The 14125-nt window shown below is 41.2% G+C and overlaps 1 long non-coding RNA gene across 1 annotated transcript; it reads right to left on the bottom strand.

Moving 5' to 3' along the window:
- Nucleotides 1-8663: 8663 nt before the first annotated feature.
- LOC311072224 lies at nt 8664-9594 on the bottom strand. The gene is made up of 2 exons (XR_014603981.1): nt 9485-9594; nt 8664-9398 (listed from the first exon to the last, which is right to left on the bottom strand). It is a non-coding gene; the product is annotated as an uncharacterized lncRNA (long non-coding RNA).
- Between the last annotated feature and the right edge of the window lie 4531 nt (nt 9595-14125).

Raw genomic sequence — 14125 nt, 5'->3', positions numbered from 1 at the left:
TTTCCGCGTGGAGATCCATGTAGAATGAGGCTAATTGTCTGAGGTTGTGGGGGTTAACAGGACCGGCCCCCGAGGGCCCTCGAGAGCCAGAGGAGTGTGTGGAAGATGCAGTGAGTGTGTGTTAGGCACAGGGGGATCGGACAACATTTCAATCTGAGTGTGTCATGCGATGCTCAAGGCTGAGCTTCCACTAAACTGAGGTGCGTTTCCCGTGTAATCATATATTTAAGTACTGAGTAATATTAAGCAACTACATGTAGTATTTACGGGTTAGAATACTAAATTCGAAATAGTTACTTATGCGCAAACTAAAGGGTAAACAGCATCTCATGACCTCAAGAGCCGTATTGCTTTTATTAAGTCTGATGCTAAAAATTCAGCTTTGATCGCAGGGATAAATCAGCCAATCAGAAGACGGCATTAGAATAATGATGTGCATGATTGTCCTCTGGAAGTTCAGAAAGTGGATGGTGTATTTCAGTCTGTGTTCGCACTAGAGATTCCCCCTAACATGCACTATGACGTGTTATTAGCAGTGCTTTTACTCCCGAGTCGCAGTTGTGTTCCTGAAGCGCTATGGCATGTTGTACAGGTGTTGACATGATGAAGTGTGGCTCTGGGTCGAGCACATGCGAACCCTTTAGGGGAGTAATTAACAACACACAGAAGCTTTACACCCCAAGCGGTGACCACACACACACACACACACACTGACGCTAGTAAACAGACAGGCTTCGGCCCGCGTGACCAGGAGACTCAAGGATGCGGGCGCCTGAGACGGGCACAGATGACCTTTCAGAAAGCATGGCACGAGGTAACTGAGGTGAAGTGATTTCCCGAGGTTCCAGCGAACGCCACTTCTCGTTACCAGCAGACTCCCGGCCGAAGCTCATTTATCAGCTGACTGAACGCAGGTCACGAAGGCCTTCACTGCGCTCTCGGTCCGGTGCATGAGCGTTTATACAGAGGCTTAATTACAAAACATGCAATTTAGCATTTACATTTTTTAGCAATATTTTTTATAGTGCTGGACAAACTTTTATTTTGGATGCAATTAATCGTGATTAATCGTTGCCCAGTGTAGTGATGTGCAACGATTAATCGTGATTAATCACATCCAAAATAAAAGTTTGTGTACAGCAGAATTCAGTTCATATCATTTCAGTGTTGATTCAGTTCAATAACTGCGTAAAGTTCATCAGTTGAAATGAGTTCAACTCAAACAAACAATTTTGTGTTTAAAAGACATCTAATAGCCGTCCAAACACAGCCCTGACGTCTGGCCTAAAACAAGGCAAAATTTGGGCTGTCAGTGAAAATTTTATAGACGTATAAACCAGAGCCCAAGAATAGATGCACAGGCTACGCATAGAACATGTCAAAGAAAAGAAACCAAACACCTTGTAATCACTGTTGACTTTACTTACATGATGGAATTTCATACATCTCGAAAGTTATTTTTTGTAAAAAAACTAATTCAAGGTTATGTTGGCTAGAAGTGTGTTTCTCATAGCCGGACTATATCGGGTCTATAGTTAACCGAGACGGTGAAATGACGGCGATTGCTTGCAGGGTCTATACAGCAGCGATCTATGCCATCGTCCAGCTCAGTTTTGTCAATCTCTGGTAGTTTTCTCCTTCAAAAAATGCCTTAATATGTGTTTGATATGATGTGATTCCCCCTGAAGCAGAAGAGTCCTGGCCGTCCTCCAGAGTCGGGACTGATGACCGTGAAGGTGTTCGGCACACCGGTGTTCTCCCTCCAGCTTCTGCACAGCGTCTGTAAGTCACGCAGGACAGCCGGAGCCGGCCCGGAGTCAGCGAATGTCAAGCCAAAGACAAACGCTGGAATAACAATAACTGTGCAATAGGGCTGTAACAATATATCATGTCACAATATATCGCAATACAAAAATGCATCAATATGTATCATAGATAGTGACAATATGTATTGTGTATAATTCACCCCAAATTTTTATTTTCAGTGTCAGAACTGCATTAAACTGCTGTATATAATGCTGAATATAATGTATAATAATGCAATGGGGGAATATTAGTGTGTCCTGATAATGCCAGATGTCTGATGTTCCCAGTAAAAGTGTCCTACATTATTTTAAATATATCTAGTCAGTGACAGAGATCAAGCATATTCATCTACAATAATTCAGTATTTTCATCTTCAGAATCATGAATATTGTTATTCTGGTGTCTCTTTTGTCCTGTTCATTGGGTTTCAGCACCAAGTCCAAGCCTGTTCATTTACACACACAATGTAGGATCACATTTAGCATTTCATCATTTTCTGTAAACCTTTTATCATGTGTGTTGGAGTATCACAGTAATATGGTCTCGTGAGTTCAGGATCGTGATGTGTGTCGAATCGTGACATGAGGGGATCGTTACACTCCTACTGTGCAATATTTCATCCTCCACAGTATGTGCACTGTTTGGAGTCAGTGTAAATATTGTAGGATTGAAAATAATCCAAGATATCTGAAAATGAACAAAGTCATTTGCTTTCACTGTTTAGACCCCACTCTTTCTCATCCCAATGACCATGTGGAGTTCCTAAAGGGGGAAGTTGTAATCATCTGATTGGTCAGTTTGAACATCTCACATTTGGATTTTAGTCACATGGTCACGAAAGGGATAAAACTAGATTGTAACTGTTGCTCTGCCTCTTTTATGCTCTAGCTCTCTGATTCACTTTCAGTTAACTTTTAATTTGTTTCTATTCAGTCTCCTTTGTTCTAGTTGCCGCCAGTCTTTAGTTGTCATGTTAATTTGTATTTTTTTGTTATTCTGTGTCGTTAATTATCCTAGTTTGCCTTGGCTTATGGTTATGAATAAGGTTCCAAAACAATGACAAAATTCGCATTTAGGAGATATAAGCATTCAACACTTACAGTCTCTCACTTCCGCTAAAATGGATCAGGGATTATGACATCACCGCTTCTCATCACATCTCCTGTCCAATCACATGCTCTCTAGAATCTGAAGCTCCACCCCCTCTGCTATAAACACCACCTGGCCGAAGCGAGCGTTGACACACACGGAGCAATATGTGTTGGAGTGTGTGTTCGGCTGCTCAAACGCTCCAGTTTAATTCTGTTTTCAATTTTAGGATTTTTCCACTGGCTTTTGGATTATTGCAGAAAAGCTCTATGAGCAGCAAAAGTTTATGATTGTTACACGTGTTGTTTATCATCATAATTAAATTAAATAAATGTTTGGTGTGCCTCAAGGCTCTGTGTTCGGCCCTCTGCTATTCTCAATATATATGCTGCCACTTGGTAATATTATAAGAAAACATGGAATTAGTTTCCACTGTTATGCTGATGATACTCAGTAATATATTTCATCACGACTAGATTAATTCTCTAAATAATCTAAGTTGACAGAGTGTGTTAAAGATATAAAATATTGGATGACCAGTAATTTTCTTCTATTAAATTCAGATAAGACTGAGGTGTTACTTATTGGACCAGAAACCTGTACACGGAATCTCTTATAATATAATCTAGAAGGATGTTCTGTAACTTCATCCTCTACAGTTTAAGACCTGGGTGTTATATTAGACAACAACTTGCCTTTCAATAATCATATTTCATATGTTACAAAAACAGCCTTCTTCCACCTCAGAAACATCACTAAGCTCCGGAAAATGCTTTATGTTTCTGATGCAGAAAAGCTAGTTCATGCTTTCATGACCTCTAGACTAGATTACTGTAATGCATTACTAGCTGGTGTTCCTTCATCCTCAATAAACAACAATTAGTCCAAAATGCAGCCGCTAGAGTTCTTACTAGATCAAGAAAATATGATCATCTCTACACTGGTTCCCTATTAAGTTATTTATCGATTATAAAGTATTACCACTGAACTATAAGGCTCTAAACAGTATCTAGAGAGTATGTCAGCTCCAGTTTGGATCCAGCCTATTAGGAAGACTTCAGATGAAGCAAACTCTGAATCAACATGCACCAATGCTGCATTTTCTAAATATTGTAATTATGTTCACAACTTGTAATAATTACTTGTTTCTGCCTAAAATGAATACATAATGTTAGCTACACTGTAAAAAAAAACCCCGTAAAAAAACGGCAATTTTCTGGCAGCAGGGGCGCCAGAAAATTTCTGTTAAAAAACGGAAAAATACTGTAAAAAAATGGTAATGTCTTCCCGTTGTTTTTACGGAAAAAAACTGTATATTTAACATTGGATTTCAGTAATATGATATAATGTTAATTTACCGTCCTATTGAAATATTAATATCTGTTTTGTACACTGATAACCACCAATCACAGCAGTGATGAGAGTCACATGATCAATCAAAGCTCAACACAAGCAGTTCTTCCACAAGAAAGTTAATACTAATAGAAGCTGCACAGTGTCATTCACACAAACATTAAACACCATCATGGTAACACATGAAATTTTAAAAATGCAATAAACATTAATTTAACAACATTAAATGTAACATAAACCCCTAATGTACATAACTGATTAGAAAAACGAAGAAAACTATGAAGAAACAAACATAGTTATTTCAACAAAAATACATCAAATGTGAAGTGTCACAGGGAATTGTGGGAATGTCAATTTACGGTTTTTCACTGTAAATTATACAATGAGTTGTTTTTTCACTTTCAAAAACTGTAAATTTAACGGTATGTTACAGTAAAATTACATTAAATGTACCGTTAGATCTATCACAGTTATTTACCGTAAATAGTACGGAAACTTTCTGTTAACCAATTAACAGTTTTTCACTGTAGCATTTTTACAGTCTTTTACTGTTAAAATTACGATCATTTTTTACAGTGTACCTACGAGATATGTATATGTACATTTCTGAAATAGATGTATTGTGAAAAGCACTATCCCAGCAAGCAATTTTGCGTTTAAAAGACGTCTAATAGCCGTCCAAACACAGCGCTGACGTCTAGGCTGAAACAAGGCGACATTTGGGCTGTCAGTGAAAATTTAATAGACGTCTAAACCAGAGCCCAAGAATAGACTAATCATCAATAAGATAAAGAAGTTAAATGCGTGAAGAAATGAAAACAAACACCTTGTAATCACTGTTGACTTTACTTGATGGACTATCATACATCTCGCAAGTTATTTTGGCAAAATCAACATGTAACCAAATTCAAGGTTATTTTGGCTATTTCTCATAGCCGGACTATATCGGGTCTATAGTTAACCGAGGCGGTGAAATGACGGATATTGCTCGCTGGGATACTAATAAATGTGATGGGAATGGAATTGAATGATACATTCCGATCACTGGCGTTGGGCTTGAAACCCCGTCTAACTGGAACCTGTATTCTGGAGTGCATCTGGAAACCAAGAGCAGCTCTTTGTGTTTTTCAGCCGTCTCTGCTGGAAAATGAAATCCAGAGCGTTCCTGATCAAAGCGGTCTGGAATGATGACATCACTCAAGTCCCGTGTGGAGCGGTAACCCAATCTGAGCCGCATCCCAGTGGAACGTTTGTGGGATTTGTGGGATTGATGCCGCATTGAGCGCGAAGAACAAATCATTCCTGGACAGGTGTCAAACGCAATGATTTTATCTGCGCCGGCGAGGGACTTCTTGTATTCAAAATACGTCTCCTTTAAACCAGCTATATTTGCTGATAAATTGGATAGTTTGTCACAGTAGGATGTGTTTGGTATCGATTGCTCCTCGTTTTCTGGCACCTGTCCGCGAGCTGTCAGGTGAGATGACAGCAAACCAGCTCCTGACAGTCGAGGATAATGACCGCTGATGGAAGAGGAGCTCTGGCGATTAGCAGACGCTCTGGAGGAAAAATATCTGACCTTTGACCTCAGACAGAGATGTATTTGTGAGCGGGTCACGGAGGAGAATATACAGTCAAACCAAACTTTATTCAGACACCTTCAATATTTCTCACATTATCTCAGTTTATTCGCTATAGTTTAGAAAATGGTAATAAATATGAGCAGAACTCAGAGTTATGAACTGTTGTTATGAGTTATGAGTTGATATTTGACTGGTTTTGTCCGTCCTTCTGTTAGGTCTCACACATGAATTATGTTGAATATCTGTCAGCTGTTACATTTAACTACACAATTAGATAATACCAGTTTAGCTCAACCAATCACCAAGCAATGCTTCATTTTGTTCAGTCTGTGTGTAAAAAGAGCATTAGCAATTAAAGACAAAACACTTCACAAAACATGATCAGCTCAAAGTGTCCGAATCATTTTTCTTTTTTTTTTTAAATGTCACTGGTAATCACTGTATGAAGAATTGTTGGGTATAATATGTCACATTTTACTTTATTTGCTCTCCTCACTTGCATAAATGAACTATAGTGTCTTGCACACACTAGTGAAAAAACATAAAAAATTATATATAGTGTCTAAATCATTTTTGGTTTGACTGTATGGTAAGGGCCCTATCTTGCACCCAGCGCAATTGACTTTGTACACCGACGCATGTATCATTCCTATTTTGCACCCGACGCACAGCGGACTTTTCCCTCCACAGACGCACGTCTGTAAACTAGGGAATGAACTTGCGCTCCCGGGGGCGGTTCAGCGCAAAGAGGAGGCGTGTTCCGGCGCAAACGTTCCCTGGTGCTATTTTGCAGTTTCAGAAAACAATTCCGCCACTAACCAGGAGAAACCTCGTCTAAAGTCAGTGGCGCGTTGCACATGTTATTCATATGCTATTATGAGGGCGCATGCTTGGCCATAATCAGTGTAGCGTGTGCACAACGCACATACACTTTGCTTATCTCATCTACACACAGACGCAGCAGTTCTCATTTTTGCAAACCATACATTATTACAAGGAAAAATATTAACACACGAGGGAAATCATTGTTGTGTCAATGAAGATGTGACAAATAGGCATAAATCTAGCTTACACATTTACCCAAATTATTATACGCCTGTTTAACCGAATTTGGGTGTGTTTCTCCATCCCCAATGTCACTTCTCTGTGTTTTACGGCCCTCCTTATGTCTCCTCGACTGTGAACCGCTCCTGGCGTGCGTCTGGCAAATCCGCCGTTATAATAGCAATCCGCCATGGAACAAGCGCGCCTGCTCTTAAAGGGAATGTGAGACAGAGTCCTGCACGGGTCCGATTTTGTAAATCCGCACCCGCCCGTACCCGCAGTGCTTAAAACTGCATCCGACCCGTTTTCCGACAGCAGCACTAATTAAAATCCGCACCCGACCCGACCCGCTTAAAATAGAACCGACACCCGACCCGCACCCAAAATAAAATCAGTTTAGCCAATCACATTATAGACACACTTACATAAATGTTTATCGCCAGGTCATACAGAAGTTATTACACGACCATTAACACAAGGACAACTTCAGCCGAAGCTGTCAAAAGGCAAAACTAAACTAAGGCACACAAAACTGAGTAGCCTTAACATTTTACCAATCGAACAGACGCGGCTGCAACACTATATGCCACGCAATTTCGTCTAGCCTACATCTGACAATTTTGGGTTCAAACACGCCCTGCACACCACACATACTTAACAGTGTTTAAATATGAAAAATACCGTTCGATAGAACTGCTTTGTTACCACAGTTTCTGCGTGTTTCCTCTGTGATGAAGTTCCACATCTGCGGCTATCCAACACGAAACTGCATGCAGCAAAGCCTTTCACAATATTCTTTTCTTCAGATAACTCCAAATTTCTCCCACACACTGGACTTGACTTTTGATGACGTATTGTCGACAACTTTACAATCTCCACTAGCTATTCTTTTCTTCAACTCCTCAGCATCCATCTCGACGACTGCAAGCAGATCGCGCGCGCGGTTATGAGGAATTTTTAAAAGTGAAAGTAGCCTAGGTAACGTTATAGATCCTGGGAGGGTGTGGCGCGTGGCACAAATAAACTGATGTGGATTTTAAATGATTTTATCAACTTGAAATACAGGCATATTTTTGTAGATGTGTTCCTAAAAATATGCATATATTTTTACATTTGCATGTGATTGTTTTAAACCCGTGTTTAGACCCGTGTTTCCCCCGTGTCCGACCCGACCCGACCCGCACCCGTATCCGACACAGTTGGATATTTTTCACCCATTTGAGCAAAATTTGCGGGTCACCCGTCAGGTACCCGCACCCGTGCAGGACTCTAATGGGAGATGACGCTCTGATTGGTTTATTTCACGTTACGCCCAAACCACACCTATGAATAATGAAGCTACTTCAGACCAACACATTTTAGATTTCGCCCACAAAGTTACTTGCGTTTCGTGTTTGATACTTGCGTTTCAGATCGTTAAAATAGGGCCCAAGGTGTGTCGTTTCTGCACCAACAGAACTGCAGATAAACAGACAGTCCCGCCCTAAACCATGTGATTGGTTGAATCAGGAGTTGACATGTTGAGCGCCTCAAATGAACAGATCAGCATTTATCAGAATGTTTCACTCCTGATGACATTAAAGTGACACACCAGAAACTATACAGAAGATGACACACATCAGCTTCAGTCTCATTATGTCTAGTGAAAGATAACTTTTATAAAGAGTACTTATTATGGAACTAGTACAAACTGAATGTGATGCTTTCATAATGATGTTATTTGCAATTCTTACACGGCTCTGTGGGAAAATTTCACAATATTAATTTTGGCAACAAAAAAAGGCAAACTATAGCTACAGATTTTTATTTTACAATATCGCACAATTTGTCATGTTTCATTGACATGAATATAACAAATAAAACAACTGACTCCGAGAACAACTTGATAATATGCTTACAAAATCTGTAACACATTTTTAATAATATTTGGATAAAGGATGAAGATGTGAATGTTCACTTTTGGACACTGAACATACGGCTCTTTATGTGTGCAGTCAAGATATTTCTTCAACAATCATCACAAATGTCAAGGAAATTTTCTGTCAAAGAGTGAAATCAATTACTTAAATGAGTCATATATGATAATTATACATATTCAGTCCAAGTGTTGTCTATCATAAGGGCTTGGACAGTGATCCGGATGTTGAGCGCTGGAGGGAGGAAAACACAGTCTTGACACACACACACACACACACACACGTGAAACAGCTTGTCATGTGAAACACTTTCCTTAATATTTATATCCATTTACAGTAATTAGTGAGAAACACACAGATGGCGCCGCTTCACGAACGCTCCGACTGTGAATGTGGATGTCATCGCTGCCAGAGGAAGAGGAGAAGCTGCGTTTGTCTCTTCATGGCTTCTAGCCCTCCGTACGACATGTGTTCTTCTGCGGGACTGACGCTAAACGAGTGCGTTCCCATAATGAAAACGAGCGGCATTAACGAGTGACACGCTCGTACTTCGGTCCCATATGCCGTGTGTTAAACGCTGAGAGACAGCTGTAATATCCCAGAGTTCCTGGAGACACGCCAGAGAGAGAAGAAGAGAATAAGAAGAAGAAGAAGAAGAGAAGAAGAAGAAGAAGAGAAGAGCGTTACACTCACGATAAATGCTTCCAGACATCAGGAAAAAAACACTTTTCATCCACTGGCTTCCAGATGGAGAGCAGCAGTGTGTGTGTGTGTGTGTGTGTGTGTGTGTGAGTGTATGTGAGTGTGTGTGTATGTGTGTGTGTGTGTGTGTGTGTCTGTGTGCGTATGTGTGTGTGTGTGTGTGTGTGTGTCTGTGTGTGTGTGTGTCCTGCTGGTATTGAGATCTCTGGTGAACTGGGTTCTTCTTCCTCATGGGTGTGTGTGTGTGTGTGTGTTTCAGGAGGAACGGCACGATTATTCCCTCTTTCATGTCAAACTGAGACAAAGATGTTTCTAATACGGCTGTTCGTAAACTACAGTTAGCCTACACGGCAGAAGAAAGGTCCGAGTTACTGTGCGGATGCTGTTTTTCTCATCGCCTTTATGCTGAAGTGTAGTGTAGGTGGTTGCCAGGGTGTTGTTAGGTGGTTACTTGGGTATTCCGAGTGGTTGCCATGGTGTTGCTAGGCAGTTTCTAGGGTGTTCTGAATGTAGCTAGGATGTTCTGAGTAAGTCGACAGGGTGCTGCTGTTACCATGGTGCTGCTGTTACCATGGTGCTGCTGTTACCAGGGTGCTGCTAGCTGGTTGCTAGAGTATTCTAAATGGTTACCATGGTGTTGCTTGGCAGTTGTTAGGGTGTTCTGAGTGGTCACCAGGGTGTTGCTAAGGTTTTCTGAATGGTTGCCATGGAGTTGGTGAGTGGCTGCCAGCGTGTTGCTATGGTGTTCTGAATGTACTCTAAATGGTTGCTAGGGTGTCCTAGGTGTTTTTAATGTGCTTTGTTTGTGGTCTCGCATCTCAGTTCTGGTTCTGGTCTGGAGATGTGTCTCGTCTTCCTCCTTCAATGTGCGTCTGTGGGATTTTCTGCCGTTTTCTGGTCCAGCAGGTGAAGATTCTGCGTCTGATCACTGAGTAAAGTAGCAGCACACACACACACACACACACTCACTACTAGTGATCATCATAGACGGCTTCAAGCTAAGACAACAAAAGTTCTCTGCTTTGCACTCCAGGGAGAAGCTCTTCATTTTACGTTCATTAGCGTACAACAATACCTTTGTTCTCATTATTGGATATGTTCTATAAATACACACGGGCGTTGGAGGGCATGTTGCAGTGTTCGCTGAGAGCGTCCAGAGGCATGAGCTTACGTGTGTTGCTGTGGCAGAGACACATTTTCAATAAGTGTGTTTGAGCCCGCGGCGGAGATTAGCGGCGAGTGAACGGATCCGGCCCGACCGCACCTGAGCCGTGTGTGTGTGTGTGTGTAATCTCCTCTTAAAACCAATGAAGACTTCAGAGCGACGCGCGCTAATAACACCCCCGACCCGAGGCGTCAGATATCAGCGGTTGTGGATTTCTGGCACGATGATTTGACGGAATAATAAGGCTTTGGCAGGACGATGTTTATGCGTTTCAGAAAAGCCTCGCGTCCCGACACGCACGCGGCGTTTGGCTGAAAGCTAATGTTTCGGGTTAAAACTGCATCAGGAAATCAGCAGTGCTTGAATTTTTCATGTGTGTTTTCCTGGTTTTCCTCACTCCTGGTTTTCCTAGCACACGGGATGTTGTCTGGACGCGCCTGCTGGCCGTTTTCCTCTGAGCTCCCAGAAAAAGGCTCAGATATTCTCCGCTCATTACTATATGATGAGTATTGACTTTGGCCCACAGACATGAACAGATAAACTGGGGTAAGGTCTTGTCCTAAGCGATTACTCAGAATTACAAATCACAATCCTATCCGCGTTCCCGCCGGATGGCCTCAGTGAATGCGAGCGGCGGCCGGTGAAGATCCGCGCGCTAAAGTTTATCAGGCCTGTATATATTGTTACGTTCCCCTTCAGTCTAGGGGATTTGAAGAGGGAGAAACAAGGACATTTTTTTTAAATAAACAAAGCTGAGAAATCTCCTTTTCCTCGATCCCAGCTCTGATTATTTCTCACACTTATGTCCAAAAGGTTTACACAACACCCTTTGATTGAAAGTTATTCGATTTGGTTATTGTTCATGTTTGTTTACCTGTTTACCGATCTTTGTTTATTTTATATATATATATATATATTGGTTAAGCCTTTAATAAAGGAAAACTTGTTAAGCATACTCCTGATTTTTAGTTTCCTTTTGTGTCATGGTGTCAATCAAAGGGTGTTTGGACATAAGTGTGAGAAAAAATTAGAGCTGGGATAGAGGAAAAGGAGATTTATCACGTTTATTTATTTATTATATTATGTTTATCTTTTTTCCTTGTTACTCCCTCTTCAAATCCTCTAGACTGAAGTGGGAATGTAACAATTGGGGGCTCGTCCGGGATTTGAACGCGGGACCTCTCACACCCGAAGTGAGAATCATACCCCTATATTATATATTTTATATAATATACTATATTTCCACTGCCTCCCCAAACAGACGAGGCATTTATACTTGAGGCGCTCGCCGTTGTACTATTCTTCGAAGCGACAGGGGGCGACTCTGAGTAACTGTCCTCTAAAGCATCAGGAATCAGCAGTGAGAAGAAGTAAGGTTCACTCGTGAATGTTTAATACACTTCACCAAAACCACACTACAAAAGAATCGTGTAACGCTGTAAACCTTGAGATTATTTATTACTTGTGACATTGGATATGAGAACATAGCCTATACAACTACTGTAAGTTCATGATATCTTACATATTTTCTAAGTTCACTAAACATTTAGTTTCGTGAATGTTTTTTATAAAGCGTGGGCCTTTACTTGTATTAAAAGGGCTTGTGTCTGCTATTGCTATCTGCTATCTCATTTTGTGAATGTAAGCAACTAATTTAGACGCACGACCTGGGTCCCGGTGTGAGACGCACATGATCTGCCAGATTCGCCTCCAAGTCATGCATCTTCGGATGCGGAGCCACGCGGAAACTTACAAAAATGTCGTGCACACCGCCACGAGAAATGGGGTCTCGCGCACTCAGCGCGTACGAACGGCCACACCGCGATGGCGATAAACCAAGCTTAAAGCCCCACTGAAGTGCCTTGGATTGCGTAGCTTTGTTCGATGCGTTGTCGTAATTTCCACTGAAACAGAAGCTAAGGCGGACTTATTGAATGGCCCCTCCCCCTTTTCAAACAGCCAATAGCGTTTAGTTTCCCCCACAGACTGACAGTCAGCACCATGGAAGTGAATCCGAGCGCTGATGATACGCTGGATTCAATAGTAGAGATGTGAATAAACTCTAGCCATTTCATTCTTAACCAACGTACAGTTGAACACACAATAAAACTGGAGCGTTTGAGCAGCCGAACACACACTCCAACACATATTGCTCTGTGTGTGTCAACGCTCACTTCGGCCAGGTGGTGTTTATAGCAGAGGGGGCGGAGCTTCAGATTCTAGAGAGCATGTGATAAATGCGAATATTGTCATTGTTTTGGAAGCTTATTCATAACCGTAAGGCTAATATATTCATACTAAAAGCTAAAAAAACGTACATTTTGATTTCAGGGGGCCTTTAAAAACACCCACGTGCATTGAAATTCCCCGGAAACACACACACACACACACACACGCAGCAGACGCGTGCACATGATGGCATATTCCTCTCTGACAGTTGAGTTTTAATTGGGGAGACTGTCGACTGTGGGCCGCTGTCACACGGCTGGCGATTTGAGTGTTTCTGGGACAGATCCTCCGTGGGCCTGTCAAGCCGTCCTGGCTCTCGACGGGACGCCCCGTGGGTGTCCTGCTCGTTTAGGATTGTGCAGACAAAGCACCAATTAAAAGAGCCCTTTAAACAATCGAATTAAACCCCCTGGGCTGATCCGACAGCCCGCAGGCCGAGCGCAGGAACACTCCGTGATTAGCAGATCCGGATAGATCATCCTAACTCTCATCCCGGCTCTATCAGCGTCTGTTTACAACACACACCAACATATCAGTCCGAGATCAGCGCCGGGTCTACGGCTGAGAGTTACACTGCACATATTTCTAATGACGTTTTTGTTTTTTTGTCCTGATTGTTGCTAAATAATCGTGCATTGATTGTAAAGTGATGAAGAGCCCCTGGACGAGCACTAGGCCTATAGACAATTAGGTGACACTTACAATAAGGGTTATTAGTTAACATTATTCATTAGTTAAAATGAACTAATAATGAACTGCACTTATACAGCATTTATTAATCTTTGTTCATGTTAATTTCAACATTTACTAATACTTTATTCAAATCTTGTTAACATTAGTTAATGCACTGTGAACTAACATGAACAAACAATGAACAGCTGGATTTTTAACTAACATTAACAAATATTAATAAATACTGTAGTAAATGTATTGCTCATTGTTAGTTCATGTTAGTTAATACATTATCTAATGTTAACTAATGAACCTTATTGTAAAGTGTTACCGCAAATTATTATCATAAGTTGTGATTACATTTATTTATGATCGAATAGTGTGAACTCTCAGCCTCACACACACACACACACACACACACACACACATTAGAGGCACACAACTAATGTTTGCTGATGTGGGAACTATTAAATTATTGTCTAAAATAAAATTATCCTATTATGAAATTAGCTAATGTTACACTTAAATGTCTATTTACCTGTAAGTTAGTCGTTTTAGCCACATCA

This window comes from Abramis brama (assembly GCF_963993115.1).
Source record: "Abramis brama genome assembly, chromosome: 21".
NCBI lineage: Eukaryota > Metazoa > Chordata > Actinopteri > Cypriniformes > Leuciscidae > Abramis > Abramis brama.
The sequence above is the reverse complement of the archived record's forward strand: the minus strand, read 5'-3'. Positions and strand labels throughout refer to the sequence as shown.